At 41.8% G+C, this 21712-nt stretch overlaps 1 pseudogene; it reads left to right on the forward strand.

The window, feature by feature from the left end:
- Positions 1-20781: 20781 nt before the first annotated feature.
- LOC144261981 (ferritin heavy chain pseudogene) lies at positions 20782-21431 on the forward strand (annotated as a pseudogene).
- The last annotated feature ends 281 nt before the right edge of the window (positions 21432-21712 follow it).

Below are 21712 nucleotides of genomic sequence, written 5' to 3' on the forward strand. Positions count from 1 at the left end.
CCCTTATCTTTTCACATCAGGTTCAAGTTTCTTGCCATTACTTTCAAGGTCCTATACAGGTCTGCCCCTCCAACGTTCCTTCTCCTGATCTATTTCTACAGCAATGCCTAAAAAACATGACCAATATATCATTATTTATAGTTAGCGCAGAGGTCCCCAAACTGGGGGGCACAGAGGAATGTTCGGGGGGGCATGGTGGGGCTCAGGCCAACTCCCACAAGGGGCAGGGAGGAATCATAGAATCATAGAATATCAGGGTTGGAAGGGACCTCAGAAGGTCATCTAGTCCAACCCCCTGCTCAAAAGCAGGACCAATCCCCAATTAAATCATCCCAGCCAGGGCTTTGTCAAGCCTGACCTTAAAAACTTCTAAGGAAGAAGATTCCACCACCTCCCTAGGCAACGCATTCCAGTGTTTCACCACCCTCCTAGTGAAAAAGTTTTTCCTAATATCCAACCTAAACCTCCACCGCTGCAACTTGAGACCATTACTCCTTGTCCTGTCCTCTTCCACCACTGAGAATAGTCTAGAACCATCCTCTCTGGAACCACCTCTCAGGTAGTTGAAAGCAGCTATCAAATCCCCCCTCATTCTTCTCTTCTGCAGACTAAACAATCCCAGTTCCCTCAGCCTCTCCTCATAAGTCATGTGTTCCAGACCCCTAATCATTTTTGTTGCCCTTCGCTGGACTCTTTCCAATTTATCCACATCCTTCTTGTAGTGTGGGGCCCAAAACTGGACACAGTACTCCAGATGAGGCCTCACCAATGTCGAATAGAGGGGGACGATCACGTCCCTCGATCTGCTCGCTATGCCCCTACTTATACATCCCAAAATGCCATTGGCCTTCTTCGCAACAAGGGCACACTGCTGACTCATATCCAGCTTCTCATCCACTGTCACCCCCTAGGTCCTTTTCCGCAGAACTGCTGCCTAGCCATTCGGTCCCTAGTCTGTAGCTGTGCATTGGGTTCTTCCGTCCTAAGTGCAGGACCCTGCACTTATCCTTATTGAACCTCATCAGATTTCTTTTGGCCCAATCCTCCAATTTGTCTAGGTCCCTCTGTATCCTATCCCTGCCCTCTAGCGTATCTACCACTCCTCCCAGTTTAGTATCATCCACAAATTTGCTGAGAGTGCAATCCACACCACCCTCCAGATCATTTATGAAGATATTGAACAAAACCGGCCCCAGGACCGACCCCTGGGGCACTCCACTTGACACCGGCTGCCAACTAGAGATGGAGCCATTGATCACTACCCGTTGAGCCCGACAATCTAGCCAACTTTCTACCCACCTTATAGTGCATTCATCCAGTCCATACTTATTTAACTTGCTGACAAGAATACTGTGGAAGACCGTGTCAAAAGCTTTGCTAAAGTCAAGATACAATACATCCACTGCTTTCCCTTCATCCACAGAACCAGTAATCTCATCATAGAAGGCGATTAGATTAGTCAGCCATGACCTTCCCTTGGTGAATCCATGCTGACTGTTCCTGATCACTTTCCTCTCATGTAAGTGCTTCAGGATTGATTCTTTGAGGACCTGCTCCATGATTTTTCCAGGGACTGAAGTGAGGCTGACTGGCCTGTAGTTCCCAGGATCCTCCTTCTTCCCTTTTTTCTTCTCCACCCAGCCCCTCCTCTCCCCTAGTTCTGCTCTGGCTGTGTCCCTGGCTCCTGGCCCCCTCCCCAGACTCAACCCCAGCCGCGGATCCGCACCCAGACACAGGTTCCGCCCAGCTGCTGGCCCCCACCATGAACTAGTTTCTGCTCTGCTCCCACCCCCCTGCTCCAAACCTCGGCCCCCTCGGCTTGACTCCAGTCCTGGCCCCAGTCCCGCTCCCAGCCCCACCCCCAACCCCAGCTACAATTTGAGCCTTGGCCCCCTTACCCTAGTCCACATCCCCTCCCCTTTCCCCACGGAAAGGGGCAAGGGAGGCATGACCTTGAAAGGTTTGGGGATCATGGAGTTATGGGCAGTTGGTGATAGCTGGTTTTGAAAATCAAGGAGAAAATGTCTGTTTTCAGGGGCCTTATCTACTATTGTTTATTTTATTGCCTTGCACAATGGGCCCAATTACAGATGGTCCAAATTTTTCATCCAAAACATTTTTTCTAACAAAAAATGGCTTACTTTTTTTAAAAAAAACTAAACATTTGCAAATAAAGTTTGTTTTACAAAAAAGTTTGGGTTTTTCACTGAAATGTAGGCTCTATTTTTGTTTCCCCTCCTTTGCTACTAAATGCAATGGAATGAATGTCTGGGGCCCCCCTTTTTCCCTCCCCCCAATTTTTAATTTTCTTTTTGACACTTTGTAACTTTTCAAAACTTCCTTAACTTTGGAAAAGGTACAGAGAGGTGAAGTGGAAAAAGAAACTTTGTAACTGCCACACTAACTTTTCAAAAAGCTGAGAAATGCTTTTAAAAGGTACAGAGTAACACAGTTAGACAGTCTCATTTTGCCTTTTGCCAGGTACTTTTCTAAAGTTGAAGTGGTTTTGAACAGTTACAGAGTATTAAAGGCAATATGAAAAAGTCAGAGGGGAAAACAAAAAAAACAAAAAAATGGATATAATTCACTTTATTGCATAGTGACAAAAAGGAAAAGAAAAAAGGGCAGAAATGGTGGGGGAAAATGAAATTTTGACTGGGGCCTGTGGAAGTTACCGGAATGCGAGTATTAAAAAAGTAACTCCCTGATTCAGCACAGCACTTAAGTACATGCAGAACTTTGAGAACATGCCCAAGTGTAATCACTGCGACTGGATTCAGGCATGTATTCTTCTCACCTTTATGCCTTTATCTATGTCACTCTTTCTCTTCTTATGATCTAAATAATCTTCTCCCCATCATTCTCATACCTCCACAAACACTTTTCCCACTAACTCTTTCAGCAATACTTCACCAAATATAGATATAGAAGTGCATCACTTGGAGGCTGAACCTTCTGATGCATCATCTGTAATACTATATGAAGCTGATTTAGCCAGTAAGCAATTTGAGATAGGACCACATCTTCCATTCTGTTTGTACAGCTCTAAATACATTGGTAGCATTCAATAAATAATAATTTGCAATAATTAATGTGGGATAGCATCATCTGTTTGGCAGAGAGGTAAATTGTGGAATGTAAATGAAAGGCTATTGAGGAATGCTCAGAATCTTTTTGTCTTGTTCCCAGAGCCCAGACAACATTGAAATACTTAAAAAAATAACTATGAAAAAGCTGAGAGCTGCAAGAGACTTCTGGGTACTGATATGAAAATGAGCATGTTTAAGCCCTGATCCTGTGACTGGTCGTGCATGGATTAGCCCCATATAGAGCCCTAGTTACAAGTTTGGGGACCTAAGTGTCTCACTTCATTAAAAATAAGATTCTACACTTACATCAATTACCCTATGTGTAAAAACATTTCTATTTCCCTCTATAAATCCTCTCAATTTTCAAAAGAGCATCAGCAGTATCTTCTCTCCACATACATACAAATGGACACCATAAACAGAATTATCATGACTACTCATTTAAAATGCTTGAATATAATACCTATTTAGCTGCAAATGAAGGTTTCATAATTCCTTCAAAAATATCCTTACTTGAAAGAAAAACAAACATAATTAATTCCTGTGAGATTTTATTTTCTGCTAGTAACATACTTTATAAAACATTAAAGAAAATTAGCCAATAACCTGAAAACAAAAATTATATGGAGAAATATGCTCTTTTGGCTCATGCTTAAACAAGTGTCCTGTCATTGTGGCTGGATTAAGAGAAGCACAAAAGTGCTTAAATGCAAAAGAGCTACATGGAGGTATCCAGGATTCAAATAAATTCTGTTAGAAATTGTTTCTGGCAGTTAGAAATGCATAGTTCCTATGGTAAACTGGATTATAATACAAGGGACAGGGACTGTCTTTATGTTCTGTGTTTGTACATCTAGCATAATAGTTGTGGGGTGAGGACAAAGTCACAAAGTTCAGCCACCAGGTTTGCCTGACATTATCGGGGATACTGTTCCTAATGGCTTGTAGTCCATCTTTGTGTGGAATGTTGGTGTAGTGGGCTTCTACATCCATAGTGGCCAGGATGGTGTTTTCTGGAAGATCACCAATGGTTTGTAGTTTCCTCAAGAAGTCAGTGGTGTCTCAAACATAGCTAGGAGTGCTGGTGGCATAGGGCCTGAGGAGAGAGTTCATGGCAGACCTGGTGGCTGAACTTTGTGACTTTGTCCTCACCCACACAACAAAAACACTAACCCAGGAACCTATCCTTGCAACAAAGCCCGTTGCCAACTGTGTCCACATATCTATTCAAGGGACACCATCACAGGAACTAATCACATCAGCCACACCATAAGAGGCTCGTTCACCTGCACATCTACCAATGTGATATATGCCATCATGTGCCAACAGTGCCTCTCTGCCTTGTACATTGGCCAAACCGGACAATCTCTACACAAAATCAGACACAAATCAGACATCAAGAATTATAACATTCAAAAACCAGTCAGACAACACTTCAACCTCCCTGGTCACTTAATTTCAGACCTAAAAGTTGCAATTCTCCAACAAAAAAACTTCAAAAACAGACTCCAACAAGAAACTGCAGAATTGGGATTAATTTGCAAACTGGACATCATTAAATTAGGCTTGAATAAAGACTGGGAGTGGATGGGTCATTACGTAAAGTAAAAATTATTTCCCCATACTAATTTTTCCCCACTACTGATACTCACACCTTCTTGTCAACTGTTTGAAATGGGCCAACCTGATTATCACTACAAAGGTTTTTTTTTCTCCTGCTGATAATAGCCCACCTTAATTAATTGGTCTCGTTACAGTTGGTATGGCAACACCCATTTTTTCATGTTCTCTGTGTGTATATATATCTTGCTACTGTATTTTCCACTGCATGCATCTGATGAAGTGGGTTTTAGCCCACAAAAGCTTGTGCCCAGATAAATTTGTTAGTCTTTAAGGTGCCACAAGTACTCCTCTTTTTTTTTTGCTGATACAGACTAACACGGTTACCACTCTGAAACCTGTATATAACTGATTGTTTTCTATTATGTCTGCATTACATGGATAGTCAGGCAACATTGACTCAACAGCTGAAGTTCTATCCTGGCATACAGTGGGTTCAATGAAAGACCTGGGATGGATTTGGAGTGGGGGGCAGTCCCTTCTTTGGTTGGAATCTGAAGGAAACTTACACAGGACATTACAGATGCCTGATGGTTTTGGGTGGACATCTGGTCTCAGAATGCACGTGTACCATCCTTAGAACTGCTCATTACCGCTGTTGCCTCTGCCTCCCCTCTTCCTTGTCTGGATATCCAGTCAGACCTCTACATCTTTGCAACTATTCTGGTCATATCCATAACTGTCAACCTGTTGCCTCCCTCCCCTCTATTTATTTCATTTCATGATCTAATCAACTTGACGGCCTTTTAAAAAAAATTGATAATTCCTAAACAGATCATAGAAATGAACTGAAAGATAAATTTGAACTAAGTTAAACATAAGCTCATAGAAAGGAGTATCTGAATATTTGGCAACACTGGATTTGGCAGCTCTGGTGAGATCTGTTAGACAAAGGAAGGCCCATCATCCGTTACCTAAAACATGACTAGTGCTGAGTGAATAACTGATATTTTTAGTTTGGTGGCTGAATCAAAAAATAAAATCCTGAAAAATCCACTTTGCTGGAACAAAACAAAACAAAACAAACAAACAAAAAATTGTTTCAGGTCAAAAAAACATTTTGTTTGACCTGAAATGCAATCTTTTAAAAAATACATCTGGCTAAATTTTGAAACAAAATGTTGTCTCAAAATGAAGGGCCAAAATGTTTCATCTGGAAAATGTTGTAGCAAATCATTTCAACTAGGGCTGTCAAGTGATTAAAAAAAATAATCACGATTAATCACACAATTTAAAAAATTAATTGTGATTAATCATGCTATTAATTGCACTGTTAAACTATAATAGAATACCATTTATTTAAATATTTTTGGATGTTTTCTACATTTTCAAGTATATTGATTTCAATTATAACACAGAATACAAAGTGTACAGTGCTCACTTTATATTTATTTTTGATTACAAGTGTTTGCACTGTAAAAAGACAAAATAGTATTTTTCAATTCACCTAATACAAGTGCTGTAGTGCAATCTCTTTATCATGAAAGTTGAACTTATGAATATAGAATTATGTACAAAAATACTGCATTCAAAAATCAAACAATGTAAAATGTTAGAGCTTGCAAGTCCACTCAGTACTACTTCTTGTTCAGCCAATCGCTCAGACAAACAAGTTTGTTTACATTTGCGGAGATAATGTTGCCCATTTCTTGTTTACAGTGTTACCAGAAAGTGAGAACAGGTGTTCTCATGGCTCTCTTGTAGCCGGCATTGCAAGATATTTACGTGCCAGATACGCATGCTTCAACCACCATTCCAGAGGACATGCGTCCATGTTGATGATGGGTTCTGCTCGAAAACCATCCAAAGCAGTGCAGAATGACGTGTGTTCGTTTTCATTATCTGAGTCAGATGCCACCAGAAGAAGATTGATTTTCTTTTTTGGTGGTTCGTGTTCTGTAGTTTCTGCATCAGAGTGTTGCTCTTTTAAGACTTCTGAAAGCATGCTCCCTACCACATCCCCCTCAGATTTTGGAAGGCACTTCAGATTCTTAAATCTTGGGTCGAGTGTTGTAGCTATCTTTAGAAATCTCACATTGGTACCCTCTTTGTGTTTTGTCAGATCTGCAGTGAATGTGTTCTTAAAATGAACAACATGTTCTGGGTCATCATCCAAGACTGCTATAACATGAAATACATGGCAGAATGTGGGTAAAACAGAGCAGAGGACATACAGTTCTCTCCCAAGGAGTTAAGTCACAAATTAAATTAACACATTATTTTTTTAATGAGCGTCATCAGCATGGAAGCATGTCCTCTGGAATGGTGGTCAAAGCATGAAGGGGCATAAAAAAGTTTAGCATATCTGGCATGTAAATACCTTGCAATGCTGGCTACAAAAGTGCCATGCAAATGCCTGCTCTCACTTTCTGGTGACATTATAAATAAGAAGAGGGCAGCATTATCCCCTGTAAATGTAAACAAACTTGTTTATCTTAGCAATTGGCTGAATAAGAAGTAGGACTGAGTGGACTTGTAGCCTCTGAAGTTTTACATTGTTTTGTTTTTGAGTATGGTTATGTAACAAAAGAAATCTACGTTTGTAAATTTCACTTTCAGGACAAAGAGATTGCACTACAGTACTTGTATGAGGTGAATTGAAAAATACTATTTTTTCTGTTTATCATTTTTACAGTGCAAATATTTATAATCAAAATATACACTTTCATTTCAATTACAACACAGAATACAAGATATATACGAAAATGTAGAAAAACATCCAAAACATTTAATAAATTTCAATTGGTAGTCTCTTCTTTAACAGTGCGATTAAAACTGTGATTAACTGCGATTAATATTTTTAATAGCAATTAATTTTTTGAGGTAATTGTATGAGTTAACTGCAATTAATTGACAGCCCTAATTTCATCTCTTTTGAAAAAAAAATCCTTTTTTATTTTTGGCTGAAACTATTCGCCAAATTCATCTCAAACTCCTACTAGTTTCAATCAACCTGAAACCTCAATCAATCTGAAAATTTTCAGCCAGCTCTAACCAAGACAAAGTACTGTATCCTTTTCAAGGAAGTGATACTATTGACAGAGAAAATAATCAGAGCTACATTGTGGATGGCCCTGCACCTATGCACAAGTGCATGGGAAAATGGCACAAAAACCTTTCTTCGCTTGTTTCTTTGTGCAGTGGCAAGCCACAGTGTTGCTGGGCACTGTCACTGGTCCCTGAAATCACTAGCTGGGGTGCCCCACAAAAGTACTGAATCAGGATATGTCAAAGCCGCATCTTCTTTGCCACAGCCAGCTGAGTTGGCTGTGTACAGTGGAGAGTGCACTGAGGACCCACTTAAGCTGCCATCCTTAGCTTGAAGTAAAGCATTTTGGCAGGAAGCCAAAATTCCTCCTGGAGCTTCTGCAGCAGCATGGATCCCTCTCAAAGAAGAGCCATGACATTAAGATACAGACTAGCCCTTAATATCGGCAAAGCTTTGAAAGTGAAATCACAATACACATACTGAATACTATTAGTACTGAGCCAAATTTTCAAAATGTCTGTTATGTTTGGCATACACACAATCACTGTACAGCCCTTGAAGAGAAAGTGAATTTGGCAAAATGGGGCAAACTTTCAATCATGCTTAGTTTATAAGAACACGTTGTTACCTTTTATGGACTCACCAGTTGGAACTTGGAACTCAAATGGATATTCCATTCTTTATGAATCATTTACACCTATTGGATAGTTTATATATCTTGCACTTTTCTTTCCCACTGCACCATTGATATTTACCACTGAGTTCAAACTTTCCAGGCCAGTAATGTTGAATCATTCTCACATAACTTTTCTGCTTGTCATTTAGTAATCAGGTGCTTGCATCAGAAAGCAAAAACACCTTTAGAATTAAAATTTTAAGCAAGTTGTATGTAACTTTAAAAAAATGGTGATAATCTGAATTTAGCTTTAAAATGCAGGAACATATGCAAATATTTCTCCAAGCGCCATCCCTGCCTTGAATTTTGCTGTCATCAAATTACAGTGACCAGATTATCATGACTGATACTTCAAATGATGAGCTCCAGAATTCTGTAGTCAGTGACTTTGAAACTGGCATCCCATGCTATTTGCCTCTGAAATGTGGAATGGTTTTCTGTTTCTAAATATTGATTCAAAGTACAGTACTCAGATTTCTTTGGTTTTAAACACCTGGGCCGTAACTACTTTGAAAAGTAGCTAGTGAACAGCACACAAATGTCTGTCATAATAATTGTGCATTCACATCTATTACATCCTCAGATACAAAATCTCTAAGGAAAATAATTGGGATGGGGAGGAAGTAAACATTCTTTAAAGACAAGACTTGCCGAAGAGCAGTGTTTCTTTCCCTCTTATCCTTGGTTATCTCTCTTCCATCTCACCCTATCCCATGCTCTCTGGTGGTTTTTCACTGTTATTTGTCTAAATTGGAGTGTCACCTCTTTGGAAAAGGGATTGTATGCAATTTATATGTATTATCAAGTATATAGCACAAATATGGGTGATGTTAAATAAATAAATAATGATCTAGGGTACAATTTTTAAAAACATCCATGGGTATTTCTACACTGCAATCACAGGGTGTGACTGCAGTTTGTTTAGATAGATTCTAGCTAGCTTGGGTTACAGAGCAGTGGAGCTGTGGCAACATGCAAGAAATTACCTAGGGTTCTGGGTGGGCTAGTAAAGCCTGTGTTGAAGCACAAGCTGTTGTGGCTTCACTGGTCCAGTACCCTTGTCAGCTAGATTAAAGCTGGCTTAGGTATGTCTACATGAGTGGCAATTAGGCTGACCAGACAGCAAATGTGAAAAATCAGGACGGGGGAGGGGGGTAATAGGAGCCTATGTAAGAAAAAGACCCCAAAATCGGGACTGTCCCTACAAAATCAGGACATCTGGTCACCCTAGCTGCAGTCATACCCTGTGATTGCAGTGCAGACTTATCCACAGGAACTTAATTCCCAGTTTTTCATGAGTGATTTTAGCACTTAGGAGCCTAAATCTTGTTGACAACCAATGGGACTTTCTGAAGAGTCTGAAGTCATTTAGGTGCTTTTGAAAACTTTACCCCTAGACTGCAAAATCAAGAGCAAGAACATTGTCTCTTTGCATATCTGGAAAGCACCATGTTCACCAATGGCCCTATCAACATGATATTAATACTTTCTTAAAAAAATACTATAAAAGGGTTTTTATTTTTCAAAAAGCCAGCTGTGAATTTAAAGGAAACATGATAAACATGTATCATAATTTTTAGATGACTATTTTTATTGTATTTACCTGAGAGATTGGAAAGACTCTGAAGGAGCTGATCTAGATTATTGGGTAAATAATAGACTCATAGACTTTAAGGTCAGAAGGGACCATTACGATCATCTAGTCTGACTTCCTGCACAACGCAAGCCACAGAATCTCACCCACCCGCTCCTGCAATAAACCTCTCACCTATGTCTGAGCTATTGAAGTCCTCAAATCATAGTTTAAAGACTTCAAGGTGCAGAGACTCCTCCAGCAAGTGACTCGTGCCCCACGTTGCAGGGGAAGGCGAAAAACCCCCAGGGCCTCTGCCAATTTGCCCTGGAGGAAAATTCCTTCCCGACCCCAAATATGGAAATCAGCTGAACCCCGAGCATGTGGGCAAGACTCATGAGCCAGATACCCTGGAAAGAATTCTCTGTAGTAACTCAGATCCCACCCCATCTAACATCCCATCACAGGCCATTGGCCCTATTTACCATGAATAGTTAAAGATCAATTAATTGTCAAAATCATGTTATCCCATCATATAATCTCCTCCATAAACTCATCGAGCTTCATCTTGAAGCCAGATAGGTCCCTTGCCCCCACTGCTTCCCTTGGAAGGCTGTTCCAGAACTTTACTCCTCTGATGGTTAGAAACCTTCGTCTAATTTCAAGTCTAAAACTTCCCGATGGCCAGTTTATATCCATTTGTTCTTGTGTCCACATTGGTACTGAGCTTAAATAATTCCTCTCCCTCTCCGGTATTTATCCCTCTGATATATTTATAGAAAGCCATCATATCTCCCCTCAGCCTTTTTTTGGTTAGGCTAAACAAGCCAAGGTCTTTGAGTCTCCTTTCATAAGACAGGTTTTCCATTCCTCGGATCATCCTAGTAGCCCTTCTCTGTACCTGTTCCAGTTTGAATTCATCCTTTTAAAACATGGGAGACCAGAACTGCACACAGTATTCCAGATGGGTTCTCACCAGTGCCTTGTATAAAGGTACTAACACCTCCTTATGTTTACCGGAAATACCTCACCTGATGCATCCCAAGACCACATTAGCTTTTTTCACAGCCATATCACATTGGCGGCTCATAGTCATCCTGTGGTCAACCAATACTCCAGGGTCCTTCTCCTCCTCTGTTACTTCCAATTGATGCGTCCCCAGCTTATAACTAAAATTCTTGTTATTAATCCCTAAATGTGTGACCTTACACTTCTCACATTAAATTTCATCCTATTACTCCAGTTTACAAGGTCATCCAGATCTTCCTGTATGATATCTTGGTCCTTCTCTGAATTGGCAATACCTCCCAGCTTTGTGTCATCCGCAAACTTTATTAGCACACTCCCACTTTTTGTGTTGAGGTTAGTAATAAAAAGATTAAATAAGATTGGTCCCAAAACCGATCGCTGAGGAACTCCACTGGTAACCTCCCTCCAGCCTGCCAGTTCACCTTTCAGTATGACCCGCTGTAGTCTCCCCTTTAACCAATTCCTTATCCACCTTCAATTTTCATATTGATCCCCATCTTTTCCAATTTAACTAATAATTCCCCATGTGGCACCGTATCAAATGCCTTACTAAAATCGAGGTAAATTAGATCCACTGCGTTTCCTTTGTCTAAAAAAATCTGTTACTTTCTCAAAGAAGGATATCAGGTTGGTTTGGCACGATCTGCCTTTTGTAAAACCATGATGTATTTTGTCCCAATTACCATTGATCTCAATGTCCTTAACTCCTTTCTCCTTCAAAATTTTTTACAAAACCTTGCATACTACAGATGTCCAACTAACATGCCTGTAGTTACCAGGATCACCTGTTTTTCCCTTTCTTAAAAATAGGAACTATGTTAGCAATTCTCCAGTCCTACGGTACAACCCCTGAGTTTACAGATTCATTAAAATTCTTGCTAATGGGCTTGCAATTTCATGTGCCAGTTCCTTTAATACGGATGAACATTATCCGGGCCCCCCGATTTAGTCCCATTAAGCTGTTTGAGTTTGGCTTCTACCTTGGATTTGGTAATATCTGCCTCCATATCCTCATTCCCATTTGTCATGCTACCATTATCCCTAAGCTCCTCATTAGCCTCATCAAAGACTGAGACAAAGTATTTGTTTAGATATTGGGCCATGTCTAGATTATCCTTAACCTGCACTCCATCCTCAGTGTTTAGCAGTCCCACCTCTTCTTTCCTTTTTTTCTTCTTATTTATATGGCTATAGAACCTTTTACTATTGGTTTTAATTCCCTCTGCAAGGTTCAACTCTACATGACTTTTAGCCTTTCTCACTTTATCTCTACATGTTCTGACCTCAATAAGGTAGCTTTCCTTGCTGATCCCTCCCATCTTCCTCTCCTTGTATGCTTCCTGCTTTTTCTTAATCACCTCTCTGAGATGCTTGCTCATCCAGCTTGGTCTACAACTCCTGCCTATGAATTTTTTCCCCTTTCTTGGGATGCAGGCTTCCGATAGCTTCTGCAACTTTGACTTGAATTAATCCCAGGCCTCCTCCGCCTTTAGATCCATAAGTGCTTCAGTCCAATCCAATTCCCTAACCAATTTCCTTAATTTTTTAAAGTCAGTCCTTTTGAAATCAAAAACCCTAGTCACAGATTTATTTTTGTGTATCCTTCCATTCAGTTTGAACTGAATTAGCTCATGATCACTTGAACTAAGGTTGTCCCCTACAACCATTTCTTCTATGAGATCCTCACTACTCACCAAAACCAAATCTCAAATGGCATCCCCTCTTGTTGGTTCAGCAACTACTTGATGAAGGAATCCATCAGCTATCGCATCTAGGAAAATCTGAACCCTATTATTATTACTAGCACTCGTCCTCCAGTCTATATCTGGGAAGTTAAAGTCTCCCATGATCACGCAGTTCCCATTAGTATTTACTTCATTCAAAACATTAAAGAGGTCTCTATCCATATTCAAATTAGATCCTGGCCGTCTATAGCATACCCCAAGCACTATCCCAGGGGAGGATCTAGTAGCTTTCTTCCCAATGTGATTTTTGCCCAGATAGACTCTGTTTTATCCATTCCATCACTTCTTATTTCTTTACAGTCTATCTCATCATTGATATACAATGCTATGCCACCACCTTTCTGTCTTTCTTAAACAGCACATACCCTTCAATACCTGTACTCCAGTCGTGACTGCTATTCCACCATGTTTTTGCTATCCCTATAATATCTGGTTTCACTTCCGGCACCAGTAGCTCTAGTTCCTCCATTTTGTTACCTACGCTCCTTGCATTGGTGTACAAACATCTTCATTTTTGCTGTTTGGCCTCACTCACTTTCTTCACGTGATTAGGCACGGACATTCTACCGCCAGTATGACCTATTAGACTGGTATCCACACTGCCCTTCCTCCTTACTTGTTTACGCACATGACTCCAATGGCCCCTGTTGCTTGTTCTTCATTTTGTTGAATGATTTATTTATGGTATGTTTGTGAATCCAGGCCCTTTGGTGGATGATGTCATCTTTCTCTTGTATTACACATGCAGTACTACTGGGGGAAAGGCAGTGTCTCACATTCTACTACTTCTCTCTGTGCTCCATTTAATTCCTTTCATCTCCACAGTTTATTTACATGGTTCACAAATGCATTTCAGCTGCTACTGTAGACAGAAGGCATCTTAAAAAAAATGTACATTTGCATGACAGTAAATGACAGACATCAATTTTAAATCCATGTTCAGTCTATGACTTGATATTTCATGGAGAAGACAAACTATTTTATTTGGTATTATTCACTCATCCTATAGCCATATAGGCAACAGATTTCCAGAATTTTTCACATGTCTAAAGGCTAGTAGTCATTTATGGGGATATGTTATCCCATCAGGTGCTAAATAAAGGCGACAGTATGTGATAAACCATGTCGAATAAAGAAGGTTGAAAAACAGAAGTACTTCCTTTTGTTTGTTTTAAAGTAATAGGCAGCAGGTTTAAAACAAACAAAAGGAAGTATTTCTTCACACAATGCACATTCAGCCTGTGGAACTCGTTGCCAGGGGATGTTGAAGGCCAAAACTATAACTGGTTTCAAAAAAGAATTAAATCAGTGGCAATGATCTAATGTCAATTAGCCAAGATGGTCAGGGACGCAACCTCATGCTCTGGCTGTCCATAAGCTCTGACGACCAGATGCTGGGTCTGGATGACAAGGGATGGATCACTTGGTAATTTGCCAGTTCTTTTCATTTCCTTTGAAGCATCTGGCATTGGCCACTGTCAGAAGACCGGAAACTGAGCAAGATGGACCTTTGGTATGGCCCAGTATGGCCACTATACATTCAGAAACATTTTTTTTATTGAAAAATGTTGTCCCTTTTTTTCATGATAGAATTCCAACCCTACTATCAGATATGTGCATTTCACACACCTATAACTCCTATTACAGACCAACCAGAAGGGAAACACAGCAAGATCTTTAAAGCACATCCTCCTTTCAGGAAGCCTGCTTTCCACTTGTCTGGGTAAGAAAGATGTCACGTGCATTATCCTCCCCCTTAGAACTCACCCCTGCAAGATGCTGGGAACCCTCAGCTCCCACTGACTTCAGTTAGAGAGGTGGGTAGGTGCTCAATACCTCACAGAATCAGGTCATTACTCTCTCAACAGCAGATACTTAATTTTTACCCTCCCAACATTTGCCTTACTTCTTCTCTCCTGAGGCTTGATAAAATTCAAATAGGAGCCAACCTTTTTGAATGTTTGCTCCTGCAAGTTATAGTGTTTTCAGGGGCAGCATTTCTGCAGATGGGACTAAACCTCTAGTGCTGCCTTAGATACCATCCACAGGGACTTGGCAGTCTCTTTAATAGTACATGAATCTTTCCGATAAACGGCATTGTTAACCTCAATGCTTCTTTCACATTTATCATGCATATATATTTTGAGGAAGAAATAATTTATCTCCTTCTGTTGTTTGAGCAAGAATCCCTTTTAAATCCTCCCTGATGCATATCAACTCCAATATCCCAGTTTTCCTACATGTTGAATTCCCGCTGCTATGAATGGAAGATATATATGGAAATAAGAAAATCAGATTCAGGATCCATTAGTAAGATCCAAGAGGAGAATTTCACCCTGTAACAGGAACCAGAATTTTTTCAATTAATAAATCTTTGACCAAACATGAAATACACAACATAGAGTCATAGGGTTTTAATACGATGTCCTAAACAAAAGGCCATTGGGCTAGACAATTAATTTTCCTTTCATATGTTTATTGAGAAAGGAATATTTGAGGTAAGATTTGTGATTTTTTTCTCCTTTCATCTTCACAACTTTATAGACTTTACTCTGATTTTAAAAGGTAGGAATACATTTTAGAGAAAATTGTAAATAGACACCACAGAGGAGAATAGCCTAGCTAAGCTTCAGATCAATGTATAACTTTATCTATGGGAAGCCTGAATCCATTAGTGAACTCAACTAATAGGTCAAGAAAAGTAATAGCCAAATAAATATTTTATTAGCATTTTGTGAAACTTGGTAATGGGTAAAGCCTACTAATCCAACAGAAGTGGGAGTCTTCTTTCGATAGCAGGTCATTACTCAATAGATATTGTCTCCAGTTTCATACCAAGTGATTTTCTCAGGGATAACTGGACAAAGATATTTTTACATTAATTTAATTTGTTACTCTAGGATATGGTGGGCTAAATTCTGTGCTGGTGTAAACTGATATCTCTCCATTGACCATACTGAGACAAATGGAGCTGCTCCAGTTTACATTAGCAGAAAATCTGGCCCTTTTTTTCTAGAAAAACTCTTTTTTCATCATTCCTATATTTAGGTAGAAATGATTGAATAAGCAAAAAATAGTGAATAATTATTTGATTCTAAAAAAATTGTCAAAACTCGCAACTATGGGGCTTCAATCACCACTGCCTGACTCTCTCTTTACACTGGTGTAACTCCATTGAAGTCAGTAGTGTTTCACCAGTGTCAAACTGGAGTAACTTGTGATGAATCAAGTCAGATCTAATTTTCCACACTATTTCCTCATCACTCACATCTGAAGACGACATTAATGCTTTTTAAAAAAATTGAAAATGAAATATGTAGCAGACTGAGTTGTATGTTTCCAATAAAATTTACAACGATGAAGATGCTTTGTCTAATAAAATGTCAGAGCATATTTTAAATATTGTTGTGCTTCTCACCCCACAGGATCCATAAGCACTTTACAAATACTGTTGGCCAATGTTGCACTCCTCATTCAGGTAGAATATCCATTGTAGTCAATTGCAGGGTCATTATTCTTGTAGCCCCTCCAGATATAGTGCTCCCATTCACTTTCCCTGTGCTGAGCAGCTGCAGAATTGGAGACTTGACATTGATATTTAAATTATACATGGGGAACATTTCCCACACTGAGAGAAATGCAAAGGCTTTTTTGTGTAGGTTCTTCTAGAACTTTCCCTCTCTAGTTCAGACAATATGGGCTAGATTTACAAAGGAACAGCCTCTCTAGGTGCCGAAGTACAATGTTTAGGTGTCACTGGCATTCACAAAGTCCTTGCCCAACTGCCGCCTAACTCTTTAGGTGTTTCTGCCCGTAGGAGTGTGGAAGACTTCCTAAACCCTGATGACACTGAGCTGCTCAATGTCTATGTGCCAGTGGGAGTCTCAAATTAGGTGTTCCCCTGCCTATCTTGCCTGAAGGGACCAATGTAGTAAGTATGAACTGTGTACACTTAACTGGTACAAAAAACAGCTAGGGGTAAGCTCTGTGCATTTTGTTACCAGTAATTTGAGTATTCATCAAGGAGGCAAGATCCTTAGATTTGAATCCCTGGTCTGCTTTATTTAGAAATAGGGAGATGAATCCAGCTTCCAGGATTGGGCTCTAACCACCAAACTATCGGATATACTAGGTGCATGGGGCTGTCTCTCTCCTGTTGACATTGTTCCATTTTATATAGATACTTAACTATTCACTATGCATCCGATGAAGTGAGTTGTAGCTCACGAAAGCTTATGCTCAAATAAATTGGTTAGTCTCTAAGGTGCCACAAGTACTCCTTTTCTTTTTACGAATACAGACTAACATGGCTGTTACTCTGAAACCTGTTAAATATTCACTGGGGCAGGGACTTGAACCTGATGCTTCTACATCCCGGGCAACTGTGTTACCCACTAGGCTACAGATTCACTCATACTTTTCTGTCCCAGTGGAAATGTAATGATTTACTCCAAGTGGAACAGCTTCAACAGGAGAGACAGAGAGCTCCCCACAACCACTACTGAATACCCAATATTCAGTTAGTGGTTAGGGCACTTACCTGGGAAAGCAGGGTTCAAGTCAGGCAAAGCTGGGATTTGAAAACAACTCTCCCATATGGGTGCACTAACCCTTGGGCTATTGGCTATAATGGGATGGGGGTGTCTCTCTCTCTCTCCTTTTTCATGAGAAAGAGCTGGCTTAGGTGCCTAACTCCAGGAGAAGTTTCACAGCTGAGAATCCTGATCATAAGGAAGCACCTCCCTGCAAACTGTCAGTTAGGTGCCTATATACCTTGATAGAGCTGGGCCCTAAACCCTGCCTCTGCATTGCACTCCTGGCTAGCTTCGGCAGCTCCTCACTCAGCTTGCTGGCTTCCGTGAATCCTGTTCTTAGGCACCTAATTTTAGCCATACAATGCATGGGGATCCTGGGCAGCTAACAAGGGCTGTGAATTCCACTGGGTGGCAGGGCACCTAGGAGACAGGTGTTTCTGTGCATAGGTCTCCTTTCTGAATCTAGCCCTATTATCATAAACTGCACTCTTAGGAAAAGAAATCAATCCATCTGGCCTAGATAAAAAGGAATCATTAAGTATTTTTCCTACTTAAGTATTAACTTAATTTAGTAACATTGATTTAATGTCCTGAAAATGGAATACTCCCTTGATCAGTATATTGTGGTGTAAATGTCAGTGATTAGTGAGATCACAAAGTAGCCATGCTTTAGATACAGGTGGTAAAAGTGGTTGTCTGTATAACAATTTTGAAGTAAATTTAAAAATGCTAAATTTAAAAATGAGATCGCAAAGTAGCCAACAATAATAAAAGTAGCAAAAGCAAAGTAGCAAACAATAATAAAAAAGACAAGAATGTGCAAAGGACTTATTTGTGTTTCTATTCTGTAACTGTGCATGATTTTTATTATTGAATCTGAAAAAAACAACCCAAACCTTATCTAAATAAATTACACTGATTTGGATGTGTATATGTGCATATTACTTTATTAACTTTAGGAAAAATAAATAACTTTAGGAAAAAGTGTCAGTGCACCCACAAGCAAGAGTTGGTGGCTGCACTCTGAGGCCACCCAAAAATGTGTTGTGAGTCTAGTCTAGTCATTTTTGGCTGATGATGAGCCTGCTAGTGCTGTTAGGAGCACTGGACCAGATCTGATAGCATTCCTGAAATTTATCAGGACCTTGCTCTATGAGTAATGTCATTAACTTCAGTGGAGCTGTGCGTGACATAGGATAGTATTCAGTATGAGTGAGGGGATCAGAGTCTGGTCCATTATACATGTATCATTTTGTTTTATCTGAGGAACTTTCCCAGTGAGTATGACCTTCATTATGATTATCTAGCTTTCACTTAATGCTGGGGTTCTCAAACTTCATTGCACAGTGACCCCCTTCTCACAACAAAAATTACTACACGACCCCAGGATGGGTGACCAAAGCCTGAGCCTGCCGATCCCTGCCACCCCATGTGGGGATGGGGGAGCAAAGCCAAAGTCCCACTGCCCCGGGAGGAGGGAGGCAAAGCTGAAGCTCAAGGGCTTCAGCCCCAGGCAGGGGACCTGTAATCTCAGCCCCACCACACCAAGGCTGAAGCCCTCAGGCTTCGGCCCCAGACAGTAGGGCTTGGGCTTTGGCTTTGGCCCCTGGCCCCAGCAAAGCTAAGTCAACCCTGGCAACCTCATTAAAATGGGTTTGCGACACACTTTGGGGTCCCGACCCCACTTTGAGAACTGACGGCCCGAAGTTTGGCCGGCCGTGGGAGGGGGGTGTTTGGGGCTTCTCCAGGCAGGGGGCTCCAGGTGCAGGGGGTCTTGGGGCTCCAGCTGCTGGGGATGGGAGAGTAAGGGCAGACGGGGTGGAGTCGGGGGCTAGCCTCCCCAAAGGGGGTGCTCCACCTGCTACCCATGCACCCCCGCTCACTTCCTTACCCCTCCACCCACCGCTCGCCTCCACACACACCCATGCTTGCCTCCTCACTCCCCTGTTTGCAGCCAGCCTCCCTCCCTCCTCCTCACCCTGCTGCTGGCTCACTGCTCGCCTCCTTACTCCCCCACCAGGCACCCCCAGCTCACTGCTCGCCTCGCTGCTTGCCTCCTCATCCCCCACCTGCCTGCTGCTCATTTCACCGCTCGCCTTCTCACCCCCTCCTCACCGCCGCACCTTGCTCTGTAAACGTTGTGTGTCCCACCTGTGTCTCTAGAGAGGCGGGGCAGGCAGGAGCAATAGGAGGAAGGGGAGTGGCTGGTGCTCCCCCCACCCTGCCCAGGAAACTGCCGTGGCTACCAAGAAACCCCCTGGTGGCCACATTTGAAAAATAGTGGACTACACTGTGCCCCCAGTTACACCTGTACAGTCTCTTTGAAGTCATAGGCCTTATTCTCATTTACTCTAGTGTCTGTTTGATAGTGCTCTGGCAGCATAAAGGAAAACCTTACTTTAATTGAGAATCAGGATCATCAGACTGAATCCCATAGTCCTTATTCTCAATGAAGGGGTAAGAGCAAAAACTGAGTGATCAGAATTATAGGCTGCAATTCACTGAGGCATGTATAGTTTCTATATATGATTCTATGTATGTTATGATTTCAATAAGCTGCCTATGTGTAACTGAAGGTACAATACATCACTGTGTGCATTAGTTGCGGATTTTGTTGGATGTCATACAAATAATATGTGCAGTGGATGAAAGAGTAATTGTTCTCAGGCTCCAAATTCAGAGATCAAGCAGCTAGTTTCCCCTTAGGGCTCTGGGAGTAGGTGTGTTGTGAGGGGGATGGGGAGGCAGGAGCAGGTCCCACTAGGCAGTGTGTGTGAAACAGGGAGACAGGATTACATCCCCAAGTAGTGGAAGCAACAAGGATGGAGCAGGTAGAAGCTAATCCCCTAACACCTCACCCCAAGCAGGGGAAGCAGGTGTTGATTAGTGGAGGAGCTAAGAGTCGATCCCCCTGCACCCATCAAAGGCAATCATGGTTTACAGATAGTAGAGACTTCCTAGAGATTCACTGCAAAATTCCCTGAAGAATCTGTCCACTTAGGGCATGCTCCAAACTGGGGCACAGCAGGGCTTGCCTTGCAATTGTGCTCTGGGTTGTTTCAGGCTGTGCCAGGTCCAGGCACTAGAAATGAGAAAAGGGAGCCTGTCTCTCCTCTGCTTTCCCTCTGCTTAAACCAAGGCAGCATGGAAGAGGAAACGATCTCATTCAAATGCACAGGGGACAAAAGCCAGACTGAAGGGGGAGGGGTGATGGATTGAGACAAGAAGTTGCGGTGGGGAGTGAGAAATGAGGGCCGGCAGCTGGGCCTGGGACTAGCTAGTGTGGTCTCCAGGCAGGCAGACTAATGAGCCCAGAGGGGATACAGCAGAACCACCTGATTGGTTGAATGGAGCTAAAAGGTGTGCTCTTACTTATGCCCAGTAACACTGACAAACCCGAGCCCCGGAGGTTCCTGCTTCAATGGTGTTTGGACGGAACCGCCGCTGCTCGGACCCCCCCCCCCCCGCCTCCGACTCTTGTATCCTCTCAGCTCCTGTAGCAGCAGCAAGAAGAACAGCAGCGCCATGTCTTCATGTCTATCCCAGGTGTGCCAGAACTACAATCAGGACTGCGAGGCGGCCGTCAACCGCCAGATCAACCTGGAGCTCTACGCCTCCTATGTGTGCCTCAGCATGTCTTTCCATTTTGACTGGGATGATGTGGCTCTAAAGAATTTTGCCAAGTATTTCCTGCACCAGTCCCACAAGGAGCGTGAAGCATGCTGAAAAACTCATGAAGTTGCAGAACCAGAGGGGTGGTCGCATCTTTCTGCAGGACATCAAGAAAGCAGATCATGATGATTGGGAGAATGGGCTGAGAGCAATGGAGTGTGCCTTGCACCTGGAAAAGAATGTGAACCAGTCACTCCTTGATCTTCACAAGCTGGCAACTGGCAAGAATGACCCTCATTTGTGTGACTTCATTGAGATCCAATACCTGGATGATCAGGTGAAGGCCATCAAAGAACTGGGTGACCATGTGACCAACCTGCGCAAGATGGGGGCACCCAAATATGGGATGGTGGAGTACCTCTTTGACAAGCACACCCTGTGGGACAGCGACAGTGAGAACTAAAGCCTCAGCATAGGCCACCCATGGGTTTCAGTAGGTCTCCTAGCTTGCTGCCCAGCAGTGCATGCATCTACTGTTTAGATAATGTCATTCTGTACCAAAAATCACACCTTTGTTTCTTTGTGTTTGTAACACCTTACATCCAATAAAGTGACTTGTTTCAACAACAACAACAAAACACTGAGGAAGCTGCTAGCTAACTGTTCAGTGCTTATGCCCACAGCTGTGATTGGTCCTGTGCCTACCTTGTTCCCAGTCCTTTCCAGTTTGTACCAGACCTACTCCCATGTTTGGTTCCTGTCTGGTTCCAGCTCTGACTCCTAGTTCCTGAGTCTGGCTCTGACCCTCAGAACTGTTCCTGGTCTCTGACTCTTGCTCCAATGG

The sequence above is a fragment of the Eretmochelys imbricata genome, chromosome 3, assembly GCF_965152235.1.
Source record: "Eretmochelys imbricata isolate rEreImb1 chromosome 3, rEreImb1.hap1, whole genome shotgun sequence".
In the NCBI taxonomy this organism is placed as follows: Eukaryota; Metazoa; Chordata; order Testudines; family Cheloniidae; genus Eretmochelys; species Eretmochelys imbricata.